Genomic DNA, 23,786 nt, shown 5'->3' with positions numbered 1-23,786 from the left:
TTTTAATTTTTAAAATGTTAATAAAATACTCCAACATAATAAATATTAATAATGAGCTTGGCACGGTGGCTCACGCCTGTAATCCCTGCACTTTGGGAGGCCAAGGTGGGTGGATCACCTGAGGTCAGGAGTTCGAGAGCAGTCTGACCAAAATGGTGAAACCCCATCTCTACTAAAAATGCAAAAATTAGCCAGGTGTGGTGGTGTGTGCCTGTAATCCCAGCTACTCAGGAGGCTGACGCAGGAGAATCGCTTGAACCCAGGAGGCGGAGGTTGCAGTGAGCCGAGATAGTGCCATTGCACTCCAGTCTGGGTGACAAGAGTGAAACTCAGTCTCAAAAAAAAAAAAAAATAGCAATAATAACTAAGACTCCAATAAGAACATTCCTGCCAAGACACTTATAAACCTGGTCACCAGTGAATGACAGAGATGATGGTCAGGGAATTAGAATAAAAAGCTATTGGAAAAAGCCCCTTATGATGTCACATGCTATCAGTGGCGATTGTTGTCATGTGAACATCCTAGCGGGTCTTTGGATGCAGTACGTTGATCCAAGTCTTATACTACACAGAGCCCAGACTGACTCTGGCATCACCTGGACCAGCTACAAGATGGATGGGCATGATCACAGCCTGCCGTCCATGGCCCATGGTTGGGGGACATCTTGAGCAGCTATGCTGCAAGAAAGAGTTTTCACAATTATTGAATAATCATCCTGTGAGCAATGATATGAACTAAAAAACCAAATACAGAAATCAGCCCTGTTGGGACAAACAGATCACATCTGGAACCTGATTTACATGTGGGGGTTTTGCTAATAGGGAATTGGGGGCCTCTGGTCTTGATTCAGGATTGATGAAAATAATAAAAATTGTGAGTATTACCAAATCACGGAAGCAAATTGTGCAACTTACAGTGTGCTGGGCAAATAAATGCAGAGCTGGGTTATTTTCCCACACTGGGCAGCAAGGTTCTCACTGGGTTTGAGGTTTAGACATGAAGGATGAAACAAAAACTTGCCTTCATGGCACTAAAATGCCATTCATGACCGTGGTCTGAAATTTATTTACTTATTTATTACTTAAAAAAATATTTTTACAGTCAGGGTTTTGCTCTGTCACCCAGGCTACAGTGCAGTGGTGCAATCATAGCTCACTACAGCCTCAAACTCCTGGGCTCGAGCAATCCTCCCACTTCAGCCTTCCAAGCAGCTGGGACTACAGGTGTGCACCACTGCACCTGGCTAATTTGTTTTATCTTTTATAGATACAGAGTCTCTCTATGTTGCTCAAGCTGGTCTCAAACTCCTGGGCTCAAGCAATTCTGCCGCCTTAGCTTTCAAAGTGCTGGGACTCCAGACGTGAACCACCACCCTCAGATGTTGCCTGCATTTAGAAGGTGTGTTTAAGTGACCTTTCCTAGGGATATATTTGGTATTTTGAAGAGTCTAACCTATCCCTTTAGGACTAAAATACAACATGTTTGATGCTGAGGAAAGAAATATTAAAAATTTCTCAGTAAGACCAAACTGTAGGATGCACAGCTTATCTCCCAGAAGTTTGAGTCTTTCCAAACACTCAATGCTTTATTGCACTATGAATTAAAAAAAGATATATTTTAGGGGGAAATATTTTAAATCTACATTTAAGTAGAGACACCAAGCACAACAGAATACTGTTCAAATCCAAAGGCAACCAAATTGAGTCACCATTTTCCAAAACTGGAACATTCAGACTTGTCCTATAGGGAGGCACAGCCCCATCTACCCAGCATCCAGGGGACCCAGGAATCCTGGGAGGCACCTTCCTGCAGTCGTCAAATCCACATTCAATCTGGTGACAGGATCTGTGACCAATGTCATCAAAGCCCCCGGACAACGGGTGCAGACAGAGGCGTTCATACCACCCAATCCCAACCAGGAATGATGCCCACGGCCTTCCCAGCAGCCATCATTGCAGGTTGGGATTTTCTCATTTAGGATTTGTAAAAGATGAGAAAAGAAACAGCATGAAGGTTAACATAACAAAAGACTTAACTCTCTGTAAACCGAGGTACATCATGTCATCCTCACTAATGCATACATAGTAAGAGTTCTTATTAAAAAGGAAACACACGTTTTAAAAATTAAATTGAGAGGTATTATTTTCATTCACCAAATTCCCAGTCCCTTCCTATTATACTTTGAATTGGGACAATTCTATGCTCTGAAAATCTGGGCATTTCTGAGTCTTAAACAATCAAAAAGCAAAGACGGGCCCCAGTGCCCACATTTAAGTCATTCTCTAGATGCGGCTGAGCAAAAACTACACATGTGACTCCGCATTTGTGAATTTTATGGGCTTTTTCTCTTTGAATCTGGCAGTCAAAGTAGCCATCCAGCCAAAGACAAGATCTACAGGGAAAAGAGATACATGTGCATAAGAACAGGAAGTCAGAATAAAGCCATTAATATCTGAATCCGATGCGCTGTGGGATCATTCTGTTACGCGACACTAGTGCTCTCCCACCACAGAGTCCCGTGGAGCCAGATGCGTCCTGGCCTTCAGAGGTGCTCAGGCTGCCACCGGGGTTAGCACTGGGAAAAATTAAACCACAGCAACCCCGCCCGGTGCAGGACAGCAAGCAGTGAGAAGGGGGCAGATCTGAGGCCTTTCCATCTTCAACTGTCCCCATGCTTAAGGGCAGATGGTGGATTCCGGCCTTTCTCTCCTGCTGGGGTACAGGTGTCTGTGCAAAGGGATGGACATATGCACTGAGCTCTTGGAGACTTCATTTCCATTAAATTCTGAGTAGGAGTCTCCGGCCTGGAAGTGAGGTGCTGTTCCCACCCAGGTGCCCTCACGGGCCCTTTCCTTTGGTGACCTAGCACTTCTTTCCAGACTCTTCTGGTACACTCAACCTTCCCACCAGGTCCTACAGGGGTCGGGGAGCTGCATGGAGGGAGCACAGGAAGGCTGGCCGTGGGAGGGAGAGAAGCTCAGACACTGAGCCACCTACACACCTTTGCCCATTAGATCTGTCCGTGGAGAAGCAGTGCTGAGAGGGAGAGCCAGAGGCTGCAGGTGACAAGATGGCCAGGGGCCCCAGGCGTCGGCGACAGACCAGAGGCCATTGGTCTATGGTGTCAGGGCAAAGGCTCGGGCTGCGGTGGAAAGGGAAGATGGAGCAGAGGCCGCTGAAGGCTGCCAGAAAGAGCTGGCGGCATGCCCGAAGGCAGTCCTTGCTCACATTGGGCTGGGCTGGGCTGTGGGGAACCCACTAGCAGCATTGGGTCACAAGGTGGAGAGGGGAGGAGCACTGTCTCTAGAGCTCCTAATCCACGGGGACTACAGTACTCTCCAAGTGACCCCATGTGGGCCAGTGGGCAAGGAACCAGCAGCCCCACTAGAAGCACTGCCATGGATGTGTCAGCCACGCAGCAGGTCCAAGCAGCACTTCTATGCCATCCGAAATGCTTTCCATGTGAAGTCAGGCTGTGCCTTCCAGAACGGGGGGCTTCAGAGCAGCAGGGAGTTTCCTCAGCTCCGTTCACCAACTTCTAACGTGTTGCCACAATTGTGCAATCATTCGAAGGTTGGCAAGTCACTTCAATGTGTGTCACCCAAGGGCAAGACAGGCACTTGTTTTTAAGGGAACAGACTTTCCGGGGTTATATCTCTACGTATCAAATAGCCTAGCCGGTTGTTTCTCTTCACTTTCGGAGCACGTGGCTTTGGTTTCAATGCGTGTTGTGGAGCTGTGAATGGAGCTTTCTAAGATGGGGTGCTCAGAGACTTGGGGAGCCTCCAGATTTGCTCATTGGTGCCGAGATCACGCTTGCTCCAGCAGCCTCATCCTCATGCTGTTTTCAAAGAGCTTCCGGCTCCCAGGACACAGGCTCCTGCAGAGATCACAACAACATGGAAACCAAAGCATCCCCAGAATTCCACACTTTGAGTGCCTCATAGCAACTTTAGCACCAAACTACAAGTGCAACTGCATGAGACTCAAACCTACCGTGTCCACTGTGGGTGCTTCTCTTATGTTATTGTGCTAGTGGTAAACATTTACAAGAAAAATAAAATACCCATGTTAAGATGGAATATTGGACAGTGACAAATGCCAATATGAAAACTGGGGGAAGGTCGCCTGTGGGCTGCGAGAGATGCTGTAGACTTCAGGAAACAGAAATGGCAGCCAGGCCAGATTCATTCCCCTTGTCTTATACAATGGTGAGTGCTGGCAGCAGAAGGGGTCTGTGGAGATACAGCCAAGAAGTACACGTGGACCCCAGGAGAGCACCGTGGAGGCAACAGGCCTGCAGGTTCCCAAGCCTGTTCCCCACAACACCCTTCTCCCCCAGGCCCCAAAAGGGAGCGTTTGTTAGAAGAAACAAATGAAGGCTGCTTTCATACAAGACAACACATAGTGCCCCAAACTTCTTAAGCTTCCCCTCTGGTCCCCTCCTGATGACCAGTTGCCCCGCCAGGAAACCAACTGACCCATGAGGCCAGAACAGATTGTGTCTTGAGGTCTCAAGCCCCGCCAGCCTCATCCACACCCCCTACACCCAACCTGTCGCCTCCACAGCCCTTCCTGTATGGAAATCTGCCCTTGGGAAGGGCTTTGGTGCTCATTCTTACTATAGGTGTAAATAGCTTAGTGGAAATCATCCCAGATGAATTCACATTTTGGAAGGTATCAAAATCTTAAGCTAATATTTCGCGAAAATCACACAGGCAGCAAGAATTTTATTCATTTCAGGAGCAGGTATAATCTGCCCACATGCCCCAGGTATTCCTAGGAGAAGTAATATAAAGAAAGGCAGGGACCCATAGCAACCCTGGTAGGGACAGAAGAGGGAAAAAGGCAGTGGACAGGGCCTGCTGCTCAGTAGCCTGGGCAGTAGTCTCTGAAATCCACTGTTACCCACCAGCCTGCTGGCAGCTTAGTGGCCCGCATTTGCACAGATCTGCACTGACACCACCAGTCCCTGCCACTGAAGGATGCCATTTTAAATGCAAAGAGGCAGTCACTTCTGCAATATTGATTGCCAGGTGCCAGGATCCACTTCCCGTGGTCAAACACTGAGTGACTCCAGTCACAGGCGGTCACAGTCCAGTGGACAAAGGTGACAAGGCACCTGGCTGCATGCAGGACACCTGCCTAGAAAGCAGCAAGTGTCCGGTGTGTGCCACAACCACATCAGTGCAGGGATGTCAGTGCCACCTGCTCCTACAGACACCAGAGGTTGGGCTTGCTCTGGACCCCTCTGCAGGATTCTCTCCCGCCCTAGTCTTGGGCAAAGCCAAGGCCCACCTAGGCTGGGCTCAGGGTAGAAGTGACCTTCTGGGCTCAGGGTAGAAGTGACCTTCACCCCATGGGCATGGGCCACAGGAAAGGAAAAGTAAACTGCTCCTGTCTGCCGAGCCTGGGGCTCCTCTGAAGGGGATGCCAGCCCAGGGCTGTTAGCACACTGGGGCCTACGGGTGGTGTCATAGGGTCAGCTCTGCCAGGTTCCCCAGGACCAGCAGCAGATGCTGTGGTCACTGACGTATTGATAGAGACCGGAAACTCTCTGGTCCTTGAACCTCTCTGCACCTCAACACCCAACATCCACAGCCAGTCCCAAATATTCCCTAGATAAGCCCGGTTCAGCCCAGCTCAGCCCCACCCCACCCCCAGCTGCAATGTTTCCTGACATACCCCGGCTCTGATCCACACACATTGTGCTTATGCAAAGACTGGCGATAGAAGCTATACTGGGTCCCTTAAATAAGAGGAAAGTGAAGAAACAAACCAAGGGTGGTCAAGCCATATATGATAGCAGAACTCTGGCGCACGCCCTCTGTAGCAACCAGCTCAGAGCAGTCAGCACCTAGTCAATAACTGCTAGCTTCCAAAAGTTTTACCCAACTCCAAACCAATGAAGAAAGCCAAATACGCACCCATATCAGTCAAACTGGAGGCTCTGCTTCCAGACAGCACCCACTCACCCCCATCTTCCCCAGTCTTCCACCCGGGGCACACCGGAAGCCACCCCTGTTCCACTGAGAAGTACCTCACTCTGCTGCCTACCTCTGAGTCTCTGCCAAAGGCATGTGGCGATGGCCACCTCTGCCGCCAGAGCGAGGTCTGAGGGAATCGTTTGCTTGTCCTCTCATGCATGATCTTTGCTTATTTCCACTAAGGACATGCAAGGAAATAATTCCCTCTCAAGAGAGTGAGATGACAAGCCATCGACTTGGCAAAAGTATTTGCAAATCACATAGCTGATAAACGACTTATATCTAGAATATATAAAGAACTTTCAAAACTCAATAGCAAGAAAACAAACAACTCAATTTTAAAAATGGACAAAAACTTGAACAGATGCTTTACCAAAGAGGATGTACAAATGGCAAACGAAGAAATATTCCAGATCATTATCCATTAAGGCAATGAGAGTTAAAACTGTGACACACCTATTAACATGGCCAAAATAAAAAATACTGGCAATGCCAACTGCTGGCAAGAATGTGAATCAACTGCAACTCTCATATATTGCTAGTGGGTATGCAAGATCATACAGTCACTTGAGAGAACAGGGTGATGGTTTCTTACAAAGTTAAACATACATTTACCGTAAGACCCAGCAACAGCAATCCTGTTTGCACTCAAGAAAAACGAAAACTCAGTTTACACAAATAAAATGTACCTGAATGCTTATAGAAGCTTTACGTACAATTGCCAAAAACTAGAAACAAACCAACTAGAAAACAAATTGTGATCCCTCTATAGAATGGAACCCCACTCAGCAATAAACGGAAACAAACAGGCAGAGAAGCCAGACTGAAGGCCTCAGCAGGTGCAATTCCACTCATATGACATTCTGGAAAAGACCAAACTAGAGGAACAGAGACAGATCAGTGGTTGCCAGGAGTGGAGGATGGGGGCTTAGGATAAAGGGGTTTTCAGGAGGTGATGGAATTATTCTGTATCTTAATTGTGATGGTAGTTACTTGACTAAGCATTTGTTACTCTCATGGAACTATAAACCATAGCGAATACGTTTTACTGTACGTCACTTTAAAAACACATACAATTTTTAAAACTCCATTCCATCAGCATAGCCTTTAGATTTCTCATTTCCAGTAAGGTTTTGAAGGGCAGTAGTTCCACATTGCATTTTTTATGCTAAAATGCCATTAGTGATTCAGTCAAACATTAACTACAAAAATGGAGAAAACACCAGAAGCATCCGCCTCCCATCAGCGTTCTATCCCCTTTATCCACCTAGCAGCACACTCTAAATCCTATTGATTTGCTTATATTTAGAATACATAGTGTTTCCTGATGACAAAGGTAATATACATTCACTATAGAAAATAGTAAGAAGAGTAAGACATAAATAGTACCAGCTATACTATTATAATCTAATAATTTGCTTTTTCAAAATAGTTTTTGAATCAAGTTATTATTACTACCATAATGAAATGTCAAATATAACTCAATACAAATAGAAGGTATCTGTAAAATGATCATAATGAATATAAAACAGTTCAACTGTATTTTAAAAATTGAAATTTTAAAGGATAAAATGCAAGCCATGATAAATTCAATTAATTAACTTGAAAACAAGTTCCTCAATAAAAGAACAGACTTCTTTATGATCAGCTGTGAGTGAAGGGCTATTCAGTTGTCTGTTGTTTCCCCTGAGTCACTGGTTCTCAAATTTGAGGTTACAGGTAACATCCCCCAGACAGCTTCTAAAAACAGATTCTGGGCTAGCCCCAAATCCCATTAGAATCTCTGATTTATTAGGCCTGGGGTGAGATTTGGAATGTGCATCTCTCTAATAAAAGTCCAGGTGTGGCCAATGCTGCTTTGGTCTGGTGACCCAACCTTGAGAACCATTCCTTCAAAATGTGCTTCTGTTATCCAATTCATGCTTTTACATTCTCAGAAATATTTAAGCATCTGGCCACGGTAATGCTGGACTGTGAGAATTAATTCTTAACCAGAATGATGTGAGTAACTTACAGGAATAATCTACAGGCTCTGTTCTGAATGGAGAGGGGCAGCCAAATTCACGGCAATGAGAGGGTGTTCTCTGTGCACTCACCACTCCCCTCTGGGTGGGGGAGACTTTTATCAAGTCTTTCAAGTGCATCTTCATAATGCTGAAAATATTTTCAGCCAGTCCTTCAGATGCGTTCATAGCCAGGTCCTCTAAACAGGGGAAAGAGTCTCAGTCAGCCAACACAGGCACAAGCCCTCCTCCAGCTTTCCCGTCACCACCTTCTCTCGCCTGAGAGTGGAATATTGATGGCAGCTGACGCTCGCCTTCTAGGGATGGCTGTAGGTTGTCCTAATGAGCTAATATGTCTGCAAGATATGCTAATTTGCAAAGCCAGCTATAATCATGCATACAATCTCAGTTTGGAGATTTCATGCAGAAAGTTCTTGAAACCCAAATAGAGTGAAGACTTTTTCAAGCAAAGGCCGAGAAGCATCCATATGAAACAGGAGTTGTCAATAGTCAGTGGCGTCTCTCCCCTTAACTGACAACTCGCAGCTTTGGCGCCCTCTCCTCTCCTGTTCCCGCACATATCTGGAGTTTCTCTGTGCAGGCTGTAGCCCGGAGCAGCCACTCTGCACCTGCACAGTTAGAGAGCAGGTCTGAGACCCCACATGGCCTTCGAAAAGTGACTGTCTAGCCACACCGCAAGTGACAGTCACCAAAACACCAGTCAGATGGGCTCGTTACACTTTTCTCTCTAAATTCATGACAATATTTAATAACCAATAAAATTTTTAAATTCTCTATATCCATCTTCACATCACCAACAGAAAGCATTAAGGCATCACAGCATTACATTAAAACAGACATGCTTCCTGAATAAGTTCAAGAAAAATACCCAGAAGTGACCAAGAGCACAAATTAAAGATGACCCAGGAGAAGAAAACCTACTCAAGTCATTATATTCATATAAGGAAGAGTCCACTGAGCCAAGATCCAATAAATATGTGCATCCCCATGCTCACTTCTGCAGTATGTGGCCCATGTATTGCTTTGCACATTCTGAGTGATAAATGATAGTGGGTGGGTGGATGGATGAGTGGATGGGCAGACAGATGGGTGGGTGGGTGGATGGATGAATGGATAGATGTATGGAAGGATAGGTGGGTGGATGGATGGATGGATGGATGGATGGTTAGGTGGATTGATGGATGGATGGGTGGATGGATGGATGGATGTACGGATGGATGGATGGATGGATGGTGGATGGACGGACGGACGGATGGATGGATAGATGGATGGATGGATGGATGGATGAGTGGATGGATAAAAAGAGGAATGGATGGATGTACAGATGGGTGGATGAACAGTGTTGATGCAGAGTCATCATTTAACCTGGAAGCAGAGAATCTGACTCTCCTATCTGGTAGCTGTCTAAACTTGGTCAAGTCTTGTTAGCTCTCTGAGCCTCAGTTTTCACAACTTTAACAAAAATGTAATAACTACTGTCACACTGACTTTATAAGGTTTTTGTGAGGATCAGGTTAAGGAATATAAAAAGCAAGCTATTATAATGTCCATTTATCTGCTGAATTTTATTTTGTTTTACTTGAAACTTGGACTGACATAAACAAGCTTTGTCCAGCTTTCACAAACAGCTCGTTAGCACACCAGGTGACATGACAATTTACGGAGTCAGCCCTACAGTGATAACAACTGCTAACATTTTATGAGGATGTCCCAGATGCTAGACATTGTTCCATGAGCTTGATTTGCACTCTCGTTTAATCCACAAGTAACCCCCTGCGGTTGATGCTATTATCGTACCCATTTTCCATAAAGAAACTAGAACACAGAAAGACTAAGCAACTCACCTTCAGTCATGCATTTATTAAAAAGTGGCAAAGCCAGGGGGCAAACCCAACTATCTGGCCATTATGAGCACAAAACCAGTATGAGCTCACATTGGAGTCACACAGACCAGGCATTTCCAAGCACTTCCTTGCTTTTTCCTCCTGTGTGCCTTGGGTCCTGGTCTCTTCCTCCATCTTTAAAGCCAGAGTGCTGGGCTGAGTCCCTCCCACGTGGCATCTCTGATTTCTCTTTGCCTCCCTCTTCCCCTTTTAAGGACCCTGTGATTACATCGCGCTCACCTGGATAGTCCAGGCTCATTTCCCTATTTTCGAATCAGGGAATTTGCAACCTTAATTTAATCTGCAGCCTTGATTCCCCTACACCAACCTTACTTAGACTCCGGAGCCTGTTTTCTCATCTGCAAAATGGGCATAGTAATATTATCTATTTCATAAAATTTTAGGGATTAAGCGAGATGACACATTTAAGTGTCACTTGAGCACTTTGGCACACAGTAAGAACTAAAAAAAGTTTGAAATTTAAAAATATTTATAGCAGGCTATTCTGACTCTAAATTACAAAGCACAGGCAATCCTACAGATATGAACATTCACCCATGTGCCTGTGTGGATGTGCACATATATGTGCATGTGTATGCATGTATATGTGTGGTATGTGTGGCATGCATGTGTGCGTGCTTGCATGTGTGTGGGGGTGGGTGGGTGGGGGTGTGTGCATGGGGGATGTGTGCATGAGGGGTGTGTGCAGGGAGGGGTGTGTGCATGGTGTGTGTGTGCATGGAGGGGTGTATGCATGGAGGGGTGTTTGTATGGGGATGTGTGCATGGAGGGGTGTGTGCATGGGGGTGTGTGCATGGGGGGTGTGTGCATGGAAGGGTGTATGCATGGAGGGGTGTATGCATGGAGGGGTGTTTGTATGGGGGTGTGTGCATGGAGGGGTGTGTGCATGGGGAGTTGTGTGCATGGGGGGTGTGTGCATGGAGGGGTGTGTGCATGGGGGGTGTGTGCATGGAGGGGTGTGTGCATGGGGGGTTGTGTGCATGGGGGGTGTGTGCATGGAGGGGTGTGTGCATGGGGGGTGTGTGCATGGAGGGGTGTGTGCATGGGGGGTGTGTGCATGGAGGGGTGTTTGTATGGGGGTGTGCGCATGGAGGGGTGTGTGCATGTAGGAGTGTGCACGCGTGCGTGTGTGTGTGTGTGTGTATTTTCCTTTGGCTGAGTCGCTATCATTATTAGCTGGTCAAGAAGGAACTTTGAAGGCAAAACAAAAATGCTAATACACATCTGCCGCTGTGTGGAGAATGTGAACGTATTCCACATTCAGAGAAGACTTTTAAATGCCTGTAGAATCTCAAATGAAGGACCAAAGGAGGCTATTTTGGAATATCCTTATCCAGTTGCTGCTGAAAACCACCCAAACGGTTCTTTGCGATTTTATCAGAGACTAAATAGTCACAAATGAGCTGAACGGCATTTTCTTTCTTCATTTTCTCAACACGGTTGATAGTTTCCCTGCCAAGGCAACTGATGCTCTTCCCCGCTGGTTTCTTCCCCTCCCAACAGGGGGGATAACCAGTAACAGTAACTGAGAAGCCTTCCTAAACCCAGAGGAAAGCCCAGATAATTCACTCACAATCCAGGCCAGCCCAGGGAAGGCATCAACCAGTACTTGTCCCACGTGGGAAGTGAGAGTGGACAAACGCAACGCCAACCCCAGCTCCTTCAAACTGTGCGTTCACTTACATATCACTTTCCTATTGCTGCTGTACTAAGTTACACAAACTAAGTGGCCAAAAACAACACGAGCTTATTACTATATGGTTCTACAGACTAGAAATCTGGCATGACTCTCACCAGGCTAACATCCAGGTGTTGGCAGGGCTGCGTTGCTCCAGGAGGCTGCAGGAGAGAATCCGCGTCCCTGCCTGTACCTCCTGTGTGCCTTGACTCCTGGTCTCTTCCTCCATCTTTAACGCCAGAGTGCTGAGCTGGGTCCCCGCCATGTGGCACGTCTCTGAGGCCTCTTTGCCTCCCTCTTCCTTTTCGAGGATCCTGTGATTACATCAGGCTCACCTGGATAGTCCAGGCTTTTTTCCCTATTATGGAGTCAGGGAATTCACCAACTTAATTCCATCTGCAGCCTTAATTCCCCTTCACCATGTAATGTATGTGAATAATGTAATGTAACATATTCGCAGGTTCCAGAGATCAGGATGGGGACCTCTGGGAGGGGGGGATATGACTGCTTACAATTTACCCATCTCCTTCCACCTCCTCGAACTCTTGTTCAAGTAAAAAAGCTATTCTCGGGGGAAACGTCTGACATATAAGAAACAAATTAGAAAGCAGGCTGTAGTTATTATTTCACTGTTTTTCACAGAAAGATGTAGGACCACAACTATGGTGGCCACCTGTAACCAAGTCTTAAGCAAAAGTAATGAGTCCCTCACGGTAGACTTAAAGGTGGCAGAGTCCTCAGCACAGATGAGTCTTCAAAGATGTGTGTTGTGAATTCAGAGTCTCTGCTGACTCTATCTGCCATGGATTCTTTAATCATTCAGCCAGCAGTGAGGGCACCCAGGATGCCAGCACCCTCTGTGCAGTAGCAGTGAGGGCACCCAGGACACACAGCATCCTCTGTGCGCGGTAGCAGTGAGGACACCCAGGACGCTAGCACCCTCTGTACGGTAGCAGTGAGGGCAACCAGGACGCCAACACCTTCTGTGCACGGTAGCAGTGAGGGCACACAGGACACACAGCACCCTCTGTGCACGGTAGCAATGAGGGCACCCAGGACGTACAGCACCCTCTGCACGGTAGCAGTGAGGGCACCTAGGACGCCGGCACCCTCTGTGCATGGTAGCAGTGAGGGCACCCAGGACACACAGCACCCTCTGTGCACGGTAGCAATGAGGACACCCAGGACGCACAGTACCCTCTGTGCACAGTAGCAGTGAGGGCACCCAGGATGCCAGCACCCTCTGCACAGTAGCAGTGAGGGCACCCAGGATGCCAGCACCCTCTCTGCATGGTAGCAGTGAGGGCACTCAGGACACTAGCACCCTCTCTGCACAGTAGCAGTGAGGGCACCCAGGATGCCAGCACCCTCTGTGCACGGTGAAGGTTATACAGCCAGGCAAGCTGACAGTTGTCCAAGGTCCCAAAGAGCTACTGATGCAGCCTGTGGAAAGACATAAAAGGGTCCCGGGGTATCTAAATGCATAAGGTGCCTCCTCTGTACCCTCCTGTTCCCATAGCCAGCAGTTTTCCCTACGATGCAACAGGGCAGGTGAGGTCTGAGAACCTGATTTTAACTGCAGCCCCAATCCTTTCTGTCCCATAGCCTTAACCCACAGGTAAGGTCCCTGGGCAACCTCTGTGTCAAGTCATCCATAAAGATGAACACAGTGGACAACTTTTTATTCACCTAGGCCCTGCCAAGGCCAAATGTTGCCAAGAAAGGCAAGGAATGGAAATGGAGACATCTCTGCACAGAGGACCTCCAGGTACAGCGGAGCTGGCACTTGCCTCAGAAGCACATCCCCACTGGGAAGGCAGCCTCCAGCAAGTTTCCTGATGCACCAAATGGAGATGATAATACCCAGCTAGTAGGGTTGTTGTGAAGATGAAACTGAATGATGACAGATGTAAAGCAATCACCACCTAGTAGGTATCCATTAAATGTGGGTTTTCTCTGCCTCCAGCAGTTACTCACAAATTATCAGCATTTGCGGAATCCTGAAATACCAGCAAGTTACTCAAAACAAATCATTACAAACACTATGCTCGTGCTGGCTGTAACTTCTTTCCAATTTTACGAAGTCATGTAAGAACCGCTCAGGGACATGTGGATCTACAACGTGGTGCACTTGAACAAGACAGGGCTGCATCCCGGGTTGAACTGAACGCAGCCCACTGGACTCTCCAGTTTTCAAAGTGGCCTCAGCAAAAAGGATGTCAGGCTTCCTGTTCTGAAACCAATCAGAAGTAAGCAAAAAAGCTGGAATATAAACTCCAGTTTCAGTGAAGGTAGGAAATGATCACAGTCTCAAATCATAGATGATGGGTAACAGGCCTGACCACATCTGTGGTGGATGCCTGGGCCAGCGCATCTCTGAAGAGCTGGAACAGGGGACAGATGTCAGGAAAAAATGAGAAGGTCTTGAATAACCTGGGAAGAAGCAGAATGAAGGAAGGCAGAGCTGGAAATGGGGGCTCCAAGGAAACATGGTCAGCTTTCCAAGGCCCACCTGAAGGCAGAGCCTGGAATTGAAATAAATCTAAGAGAGAAGGGAAACAACAATTGGCTTCACTGCTGCCCACCAGAGAAGAGATGTTAAACAAAAATCAACAATGCAAAAGAGGTGTGAGCTTCCCTGTGAGCCTCACCAAGCCCTGCCAAAGTGAGGAACAGGAAAGGTAAGAAACCTGCTCCAGTCAGAGGGGTGCATTAGTCTGTTCTCACGTTGCTAATAAAGACATGCCCAACACTGAGTAATTTATAAAGAAAAGACGTTTAATGGACTCCACATGGCTGGGGAGGCCTTACAATCATGGCCAGAGTTGAAGGAGGAGCAAAGGCACATCTTACATGGCAACAGGCAAGAGAGTGTGTGCAGGGGAACTGCCCTTTATAAAACCATCAGAGCTCATGAGATTTATTCACTATCATGAGAACAGTACAGAAAAATCCTGCCCCCATGAATCAATGACCTCCCACCGGGGTCCCTCCCATAACACATGGGGATTATGGGAGCTACAATTCAAGGTGAGATTTGGGTGGGGACACAGCCCAACCGTATCAGGGGCGGTGTGGAATGGATGTGAAACCGGGTGACGGTTCCATGGACGCACTCTCCTTGGCCTGTTTTGCATTGTTCTTGAGTAAATAGCAGGGCCTGGTAGAACTGTCCCCAGCCAAAGGTGAACAATATTCTTTCCATGAAGGCCTGTGAAGACGGGACCCAAGAGAAGAAGGGGACCTGTCAGGGAAAAGGCCCATGAAGGGTGTGCATTCAAAGAATTGCAGCAAAAAGCAGAAAAAAAAAAATTATCCCAGCAAAACCTTCTTTCAATTCTCTGTAAATTTAAAATAAAATGGAATATGGAAGAAATAGCTTAAAGCAAAACTTTAAGAAATAAAAAGAGAGAACATTACAGAATAAAGATAAAAATACAGAATAACCATAGAGGATAAACTTGAAGATAAAACTGTTACAGAGCAAAAACCACAATTAAAGCCACAAGAATTTAAGCCAAAGGTGCCAAGAATGCAGGAGAACAGAGGACAAGCCTGTGGGAAATTCCATGAGACAAAGGGTTACAAGGAGGAGGTGATGGATATGCAATAAAGACACAGGCGTTCCAACTGATAGGCGGTCGGTTCCGACACAGACACGGCAATTTCACTTATTTACTTTTCCATATGTTCATTCTAACATCCTTTGAATGGACTTCTGACTGTACACACACTGTGCTAGTACCCTGGACATTAGCAGTAAGAAGCCACTAGCCCACTGGAAGCTTACATTTTAGTGGGTACAAGACAGGCAAGAGGCAAGAAAATGAACAAAGTTCAGATACTGCCAACTGCTCCAAAGAAAATAATTCAGAGCAAGGAAAAAGGGAGTAGCGGTGGTGAGGAGGACCAGGAGGAGAAGAGAACGTGGATGGTAAAGTTATTCGACACCTAGTGGAAGGAACGCTTCCCTAAACCAAAGCGAGGCCTGATCCCCAAAGCCAGATCCAAGCCTGTGGACATCAAGACATACACAGAGGAAGTGATTATATTTAAAAAAAAAAAAAAAATTTTTAAACCTGTAATAACAACAAACCAGAAAGAGGAAATCAGCTAACAAAGGGAAAATCCTAGCGGGCTGGGGATGTCAGACATGCCTCTCAGAGCCGGGAGCCACAGAGCAACTCTGGCCTCACAGATTTTTGCGCCTCAGTTGCACAGGAGCAGCCCAGGAAGCTCCTCTGAAACGGCAGCGCTCCCCAAGCCCTCGCCGAGAGCCTCCGAGTCACGAGGATGCAACGGCCTCCAGGAATCTGCACTTGAAACAAATCTCTCTGCTGATTCCCAAGCAGGGAATTCAAACATTCGCAGGTTGAGAAACACAGTGGCCCAAAGTTTGATGGGAAGAAGTGTAACTGTAGTGTTTCATAGGCAGCCAGTTTCTTTATGTCCATAATGAACAGAAAACACCCTCAGTATAGCAAAGATGGGCCCTTCGTGCAAAAATAAATAAATAATAAATAAAAGCTAACTGGAATCCAGGCAAAGAAGGAAAGTAGCAATGGGAATAAACTCACTGACTGGGGTGAGCACTGAAGGTGTGTTTAAATACGGAATTGAAACAACGCAATTGCAAGAATTATGGGGAAAAGGCAGCAAGTAAATACTGCTTTAAAAAAAAAAAAAGCAACAATATTAAAACTATAGCTATGCAAATCCAGAGACTGGGAGAGAGAACAAGAAGTATAAGGCCATCCATTTTCCCACCTTTCACAGATTGGGGTAAATCAAGACTATGTGGAGTGGATCTATCAAGAAATAGAGATGTAAGTATTTCTTTAAAGTTATAAAAGTGAGTACTAGAAGAACTAAAAGGAACTTTAGCCCTTCCAAATACTAGACAGGAGTTCTCTTCCTCTGTCTTTCTCACTTTCTTTTTGTTTCTCTCTCTGTGTCATATACATGTATACACACACAGAGTGTGTGAGCCAAAGATAAAAAACGAAAGATTTAAAATGTTATAGAAACAATAATGAAAAATTATGCATGACAATTTCTAAAAAGACCTAAGAATGAATACAGAATGCATACGATTTCAATCATCATTTTACAGATAATAATAGATACATAATAAATATAAATTGGATAAGTTGACCTATTAAAAGTATTTATACTAAATTAAAATTCAACCATATGCTGTATGTAAGAAACATCTTTAAAAAGTTACCCAGAAAGGTTGAGAGTAAAAGAATGTCAGCAAAAGGAACAGCAGAGGCGAACAAGATATCAAGGCAAGAAACCCACAAGCATGAAACTCTGTGTGGGGCACACCATCTCAGAATGCTCCCAGCGATACCATGAGGTCTCTCATATCCCCCTCTTGGTTTCCTTCATAGTGCTATTTACCTCGGCATCTTGTCCAGTATCTTGTTTATTTGTGATTTGCTGTCTGTCACTCACACACACAAATGTCAGCTTGGCAAGGGCCAACGTTTTCCTTTGCACATTCCTGGTGCCTAGAATAGCACATAGTTGCTGTGCAGGAAATATTTTTTGCAAGAATGAAGAAAAAATAGATATGATTTCAATCACTATTTTATAGATGATTCAAGACAAGAAAATCTATTAATGTAATTCACATATCAATAGACAAAGGAGGACATTTGATAAACGTATGTCAAAAGGAAAGTTTATAAAATTTAAAGTTATTTTCTGATGAAAAACTAAACTAAGAAATTGACTACATTCACCCTTAAATTGTGTACATGCATACAACACAGATACACACACATCATTCACCAAAAATCAAAAGCTATCATGATTCTTAAGGCTGATGTTTGGAAGCATAACCCATAAAATAAAAACAGGACAAGTCTCCCTGCTATTCCTCATTTTTTTCTAATAGTACTCAGCAAAGAAATTAACATAAGAAAAACTAATATAGTCTTAAGTTCTTGTATTTTTCTAGAGGAGGATAGAGATATTCGTGTTAAAACATTTTAAGGAATTACTAAAATAACAGAATGTTTACAATCCAAGAGAGCAGGGAAAAACTCGAGCAATCAAACAGAAGGCAGAAAATGAGAAACAAAAAGGCAAAGAAAATTGTAATTAAAAATTATTATTATTTACTTATTTATTACTACTTACTACTACTATTTATTATACATTATAAAAAGCCAAGTATTTAGAAATGAGCAGTAAAAAACAAAACGAATTCTTATAGGACAAGCTAAGGCAATATTTGGAGAAAAATAGATTCTTGAGTGCATATAGAAGAAAAATTGAAAAAGAATAAGCTAAGTCCCAGACTCAACAAGTTGTGTAAGAACAACAAAATGAACCAAAGGCAGGTGGGAGGGAGGATATAACAGAGATGACGACACACATTAGAGATGAACAAAACATGGTGCGTCTCTGGGAAAAAAATCAAGTTACCAAAATGATTAGAAATAATAAAACATGAGTAAGTTTGTGGGTTATGAAATTGCTCTTCAGAAATTAATAACTCTTTTCAATATAAAATAGTTCAAAACTAACTGGAAAAGGATTTACCATTCACAATAGCAAGAAATTAGATGAGATTCTTAGGTATAAACTAAAGAAACATGCATGGTAGGAAAACATTGAGCTCAATGAAGGGACATAAAAGAAGACTAACAAACAGGAGCCCGCAGCTCAAGAGTGCAGACGTTAAGTTCTCCCCAAATTAACAGATTTTTAGAAATCAAGAATTTTTTAAGAATTGAACAAAATTATTCTAAAACAACTATATGGGAAGATAGCCAAGAAACGTTTTTAGGAAAAAAATGATCTCCACCAACAAAACATCTGAAAAAGTGACCCTATTTAAAGCACTTGATACATATGAAATATGCTAAAACTTTACACTAAAAGAAAAATATTCAACTTTACAGCATGATAATCTAAAAAGCTTTTATTTAAAAGGCAATATGATATGGAGATAGGATGATTAAGTAAATACATGCAATGGAAATCCAGAAATTAATCAAATACATATAATAATTTTCCTATTATAATGTAACCACTTCAAACAGTGGAGAGAAAGATGGAAAATAAATTGTGTTAGAACAAATGAATAGCAATTTGGGGGAAGGGAGGAATGAATCACTGCTTCAACTCTATACATCAGTTAATTTCATTAGGGCCAAATACATAACTTCATGAATAAAACCATGATAGTTATTTAAAGAGTGTAGGTTTTTCCTAATAAACCAAAAATGGTTAAACTGGTTATAATTGTTGTCAAAAAAAAAAAAAGCTAAATAAAGTAGATGACTGATAACTCTGACTAAATAAAATGTTTAAAATTCTGTAAAGCAAAAGTGTCATATACTAAATCAGTGAAGAAATGAGGCCAGGCACAGTGGCTCACACCTGTAATCCTAACCCCACCAAGATGGTAGGATTGCTTGAGGCCAGGAGTTCAAGACCACCCTGAGCAACATAGTCAGACCCCGTCTCTACAAAAAACTTAAAAAATTAGCCAAGTGTTGGTGGCATGTGCCTGTAGTCCCAGCTACTTGGGAGGCTGAGGTGGGAGTATTGCTTGAGCCCAAGAGGTTGAGGCTGCAGTGAGCCATGATAGCACCACTGCACTCCAGGCTGGGCAACAGCATGAGACCCTCTCTCTTAACAAAGAGAGAAAAGAAAAGGAATAAAATGAAATGCTCACAACATTAGGACAGGTAAAAGGGAGATTTTGTGAATGTAAAAGTAATTCATACACCTCTTGTTTGTTACTTTAAACCTGATAAACCCAGAAGGAAAATGTCCACGGATATGAACAGGCTATTGAGAGAAGAAATACAACAAAGATACGAAACCACCATAAGTAAATAAATGCAAATCCAAGCAAAAAGCAGCACTTTCAAGTCTAGTTTTGCAAAGGCTTACCAGCAAGTGAATGTCCAGTTCTGGTAAACGGATGAGGAAAGGAAAACTCAAGCCTTCCTCAAGACAGCATGAATGGGTCCTCGGTTGAGGAGGTTAATTTGGCAATATTCCTCAAAAGTTAAAGTGCACGCATGCTTTGATCCAGCAGTTCCACATGTGAGGCTTCATCTTACAAATGCACCCACTTAATTGCACAAAAATTCTCTTTTTCACACACACACACACACACACACAACTGTTTATTCAAAAAATATATACAGAAAAAGCTTTCTGTCTGCAAAGTTCTGATGTTTTCACTTTATGTGCATGATTTTTATTCCCTCAACAACTCTATGGCATAAGTTTCATTTATTCCCATTTTACAGGGGAGGAATTGGGTTCCAAGAGGATAGGTAGATGGCTGGTGAGTGGCAACCTGTGATTAGAACTGAGTCCATTTTGTAACCAGACTTACAGTCTTAAGCATTATCCTTTTTCTTACCTTCCTCTTGTTCATAGTAATGGAAAATGGGAAACAATGTGTCTTAGTGGAGGACGAGTTTAAATAAATTGGTTGCTGGAATACTAAGCAGGATTAATTTTCACCAGGTTGAATTTATGTACAGAAATGCAAAAAAATTGTCTAAAATATGTTAGGCAAGAACCAGCGAGGTGCAGGGAGTCATGTAAAATGCTATAACGTTATTCATCTTGTGTACGTGCAAAGCCAATGCCTGCAGGAGTCCAGAGGAAGGTCTCCATAGGACAACCTCTGGGGAGAAGAGCTGGGGTGACCGGGAAATGGTTTGGCCAGGGTGTGGGGGGAACCTTTTAATTTCACAGATTTTGTACTCTTTGCTTTCTTTAATAATGAACATGTCTTTCTTCTGTATTTTTTAAAAGCTAAGTTTGAAATAAAGAATAAACATTTCCTGGATACTTCCCCAGGATATGAGTCTGTTCCAAGAGGCACACACCCAAGTCAGGAGGGCTGGCTGCATTCTGACAATATGATTTCTAGAAAGAGAGGAAAAAATGACTTCAAGATGTGATGTTTCCTCATAAACAGAGGGGCCGTCACAGCTGAACTCCTGGTTTGATAGTTGAATGTCCTGATGGCGTGTTTTTTTTTTTTTTTTTTCTGGCTATTCTACAGAGAGGGTCTTTAGGAAATCCTGCCACACCAAGGGCTTCGGCTGTGAGCTCGGTCCTATTTTTACAGGACTTCTTCCCCCATCACTCATTTTCAGCAAGAATGTGCCCCACAGTTCACGGAACTCAAGGCAGGGCCGTTTTTCTATCTTTGGCACAAATATTCCACGTTTTCCTGCGTACGATATTCCCCACTACCCAGGAGAAATTCTACAGCTCAAGAGAAATCTGCTCATCCCTCTAAATGAGGGCAGCCTCGCAAAGCCGAGAAGAGGAAAAGGTGCCAAATGACAAGGGACACTTCCATGGGCTCCACCACCCCAACAGGGAGGCAGATTTTGAAAAGAATAGTGCTGGAAACTTCTAGGGGGTGAAAGAGTAAAGCTTTCAATAAACCACCCAACCCAGTCTCCCATGGCATTTTTACAAAAGAAATTAGAATTTCATCACACAGGGCTTGTGAGAACACGAGCTGTATTTCAACACCCTCTTCCTTGCATAAACATCAATGACATGGTCATTTGCCTGTTTGTGAATTTCCATTATGGATAATTAAAAAACAAAACCCACTTCAGTTAGGGAAGATATACAACTCCTTATCAGAGGACAGTAGATGTTCTTCTTAACAGTGTACAGACAAGAAGATTAAATTTCAGAGAGAGATTTATTTTGTGCGATTGTCCCGTTATTCACCAGAGAATTGTGCAATGCAAGTAATCTGATCAGAATAATGCATAGGGACATATTTCAGAAAACCAATAATTGTGGTAACATTGAGCTGTGCAGGGTGCCAAAATAAAGTCCAGAATCACTCTCACCTTTTCCCCCAACTCCTTAATCACGGCCTCATAATACGCGGCCACATTATCCATTACAGGCACAAGCTGGCAGAAATCACTATTGGACTTCTAGAGATTCATTGTCATTTGAGATCCAAAGCACTTCTCTAGACCCAAAATCAAAATGATATTTTACAGATAAGCCCCAGCAAGATTTTACAGCTCTTATATCTTAGGGATTCTTTATCCTTGGCTAGGTCCTGGGTTTATTATTATTATTATTATTATTATTAATTATTATGTGTTAGGAATCAGTTAAGTCAAACAATGGAAAAAGTACTAAAACTGGCTGTATTTAAATTCTGTTTACTTCTTTAACCTTTTGACTTACCTACATAAAAGGTGATCTTTCAGGAACAAGTTCCAAACAGAATCACTGCCTATTTGCTTTCCTCAAATCCTCATGGAATAAACAGAATCTGTAACAAGATCCCTTTCACCATTTTTTATTCTGCTCATATTTGCAATGATTTTATAACAGACGGCTGGGCCGCCTCTCTCCCATCATCACAATCAGGGCAGCCTGGGATTAAAAACCATTTAGGGCCCAAGTCTTAAACAAACTCCCCACACAGCAGTATAATGAACATTATGCATTGTTTCTTTTTATTGTCGCTAGCTTTATCGGCTCAGCCAAGAAGCTGGGGAGTTCGTCCTCATTTTTAAGCAGAGGAGCAGCCCGCTTACCAACATGGTCAGTGGCATCCAGCAAGATTGCAAAGGTGGCAGGGAAGTAATGCATGAAGCCTTGATGACCACGTGCCCCATTTTATCATGAAACGGTCACACACTAGATACCTCTCCAGAGACTTTTCCCGGGAATATTTTCTTTACAAACATGAACTGGTGTCTAAATTGCTCAAGAACAAATATGTTGAGTTACTGACAAATTGCATTAAGAAGAGCAAAGCAATCTAACGAGTGCCTGAGAAGCCTCATCAGAGGGGAAGGTGCAAACCGTTCTCCGTTCAGTGGCCAGTGGATGGATATGCCTGGAGGCAGCACCACCTCCACCCACCTCCAGCGAGGTGGCCCCAGCAGGGCAGGCGGTGCTTCCACCCTGCTCACCAAGCCTCCGTTAATGAAATTAAGTGGGAAGATCAGCTACATTCCCATAGGATCTCCTTCCAGGATCCCGCAGCATTAAGTAGGGAGACTAGGCTGGAATCAGCCCCACTCCACCACAATTTCCCAGAGCTAGGTCACACATAGGAACCGCTCTGCAGAAACTGAATTCCAAATAAGATTCTAGTAACTCCTTCTGCTGTTATCTCTGAAGATGATTAGACTTGGAATCTTAGGTGAATTTGAATTTGTTCAATAAAACCAGAGAATATTTTAATAAGTGTGCATGGTTCTCGCATCGTTCTTTCCATGCCTACCTAGAAATGACTCCCCTTACTGATAATTAACAGGGAGGGACCAAGCTCCATCTCAAGAGTCAGCTTTAATCTTGAGTTTATCCATGAAAATGAGAAATGGGTGGTTCTTAGGGTAATGAATGCCTTTTGATCCTCACATTTTTAATATGTTAATAATAAATAACCTCACCACCTTATCTTTATATAATGTTTCACAATAATTGCATTATTTCTTCTTCTTTACTATGTGAATGAAGTAGACATTATCGTTTGAGACGATAACATTGAAGCTATGCAAAAATATCAACTTTATTCCTGTTAAAATCAGGCCTAAAACTGTTATCACTATGACTGTTTAACATTGTTCTGATTTATCCAGTGAAGTAACATGTGAAACACTTCACAATAAACAATGCTAAATGACAAAATCTTTCACTGCAAATAACATGAGCACATAAAGTCTCTTAGAATTAATATGCAGGTTAAGTGGCCAAAAGAAGTTGAATGTAGAAAAATTAATTCCTAACTTATTAGAAGGTATAATGGGAGAAAATGACTTTCATATGATCAAACAAGAACATAAAATGCAAGGATGAATCCTAGCAAGAACTGTACAGAATTTTCAATGGGAAACCACAAAAATTTCCTGGGTGCTATTAAGAATTTTATAGAAATGTGTCATGGTCGTTGATGGGAAGGCTGAATACAGTAAAGATGAATATTTTCCCAGTTAATTTAAAAGACCAGTGCAAATGCAGTCACAGTCCCAATGGATATTGTTATGGCACGTGACAGAATCATTCTAAAATTTATAATAAAAAATAAATAACAACAAAGAGCTGAGAAATTGTAGGGAGCAGGGGAGAACAATAAAAGAAAACTCTCCCTGTCAAAACCTCTCATTTATCTAATGTTTTTTTCACCTAAAAGGGAGAGTTACAAAT

At 43.6% G+C, this 23,786-nt stretch overlaps 1 long non-coding RNA gene across 1 annotated transcript; it reads left to right on the top strand.

Moving 5' to 3' along the window:
- The first annotated feature begins 507 nt into the window (after positions 1–507).
- On the top strand, positions 508–2,674 carry LOC139356035 (uncharacterized). Its single transcript, XR_011607405.1, has 3 exons — positions 508–874; positions 1,268–1,399; positions 2,364–2,674. It is a non-coding gene; the product is annotated as an uncharacterized lncRNA (long non-coding RNA).
- The last annotated feature ends 21,112 nt before the right edge of the window (positions 2,675–23,786 follow it).

The sequence above is a fragment of the Macaca nemestrina genome, chromosome 9 (genome assembly GCF_043159975.1).
Source record: "Macaca nemestrina isolate mMacNem1 chromosome 9, mMacNem.hap1, whole genome shotgun sequence".
In the NCBI taxonomy this organism is placed as follows: domain Eukaryota; kingdom Metazoa; phylum Chordata; class Mammalia; order Primates; family Cercopithecidae; genus Macaca; species Macaca nemestrina.
The sequence above is the reverse complement of the archived record's forward strand: the minus strand, read 5'-3'. Positions and strand labels throughout refer to the sequence as shown.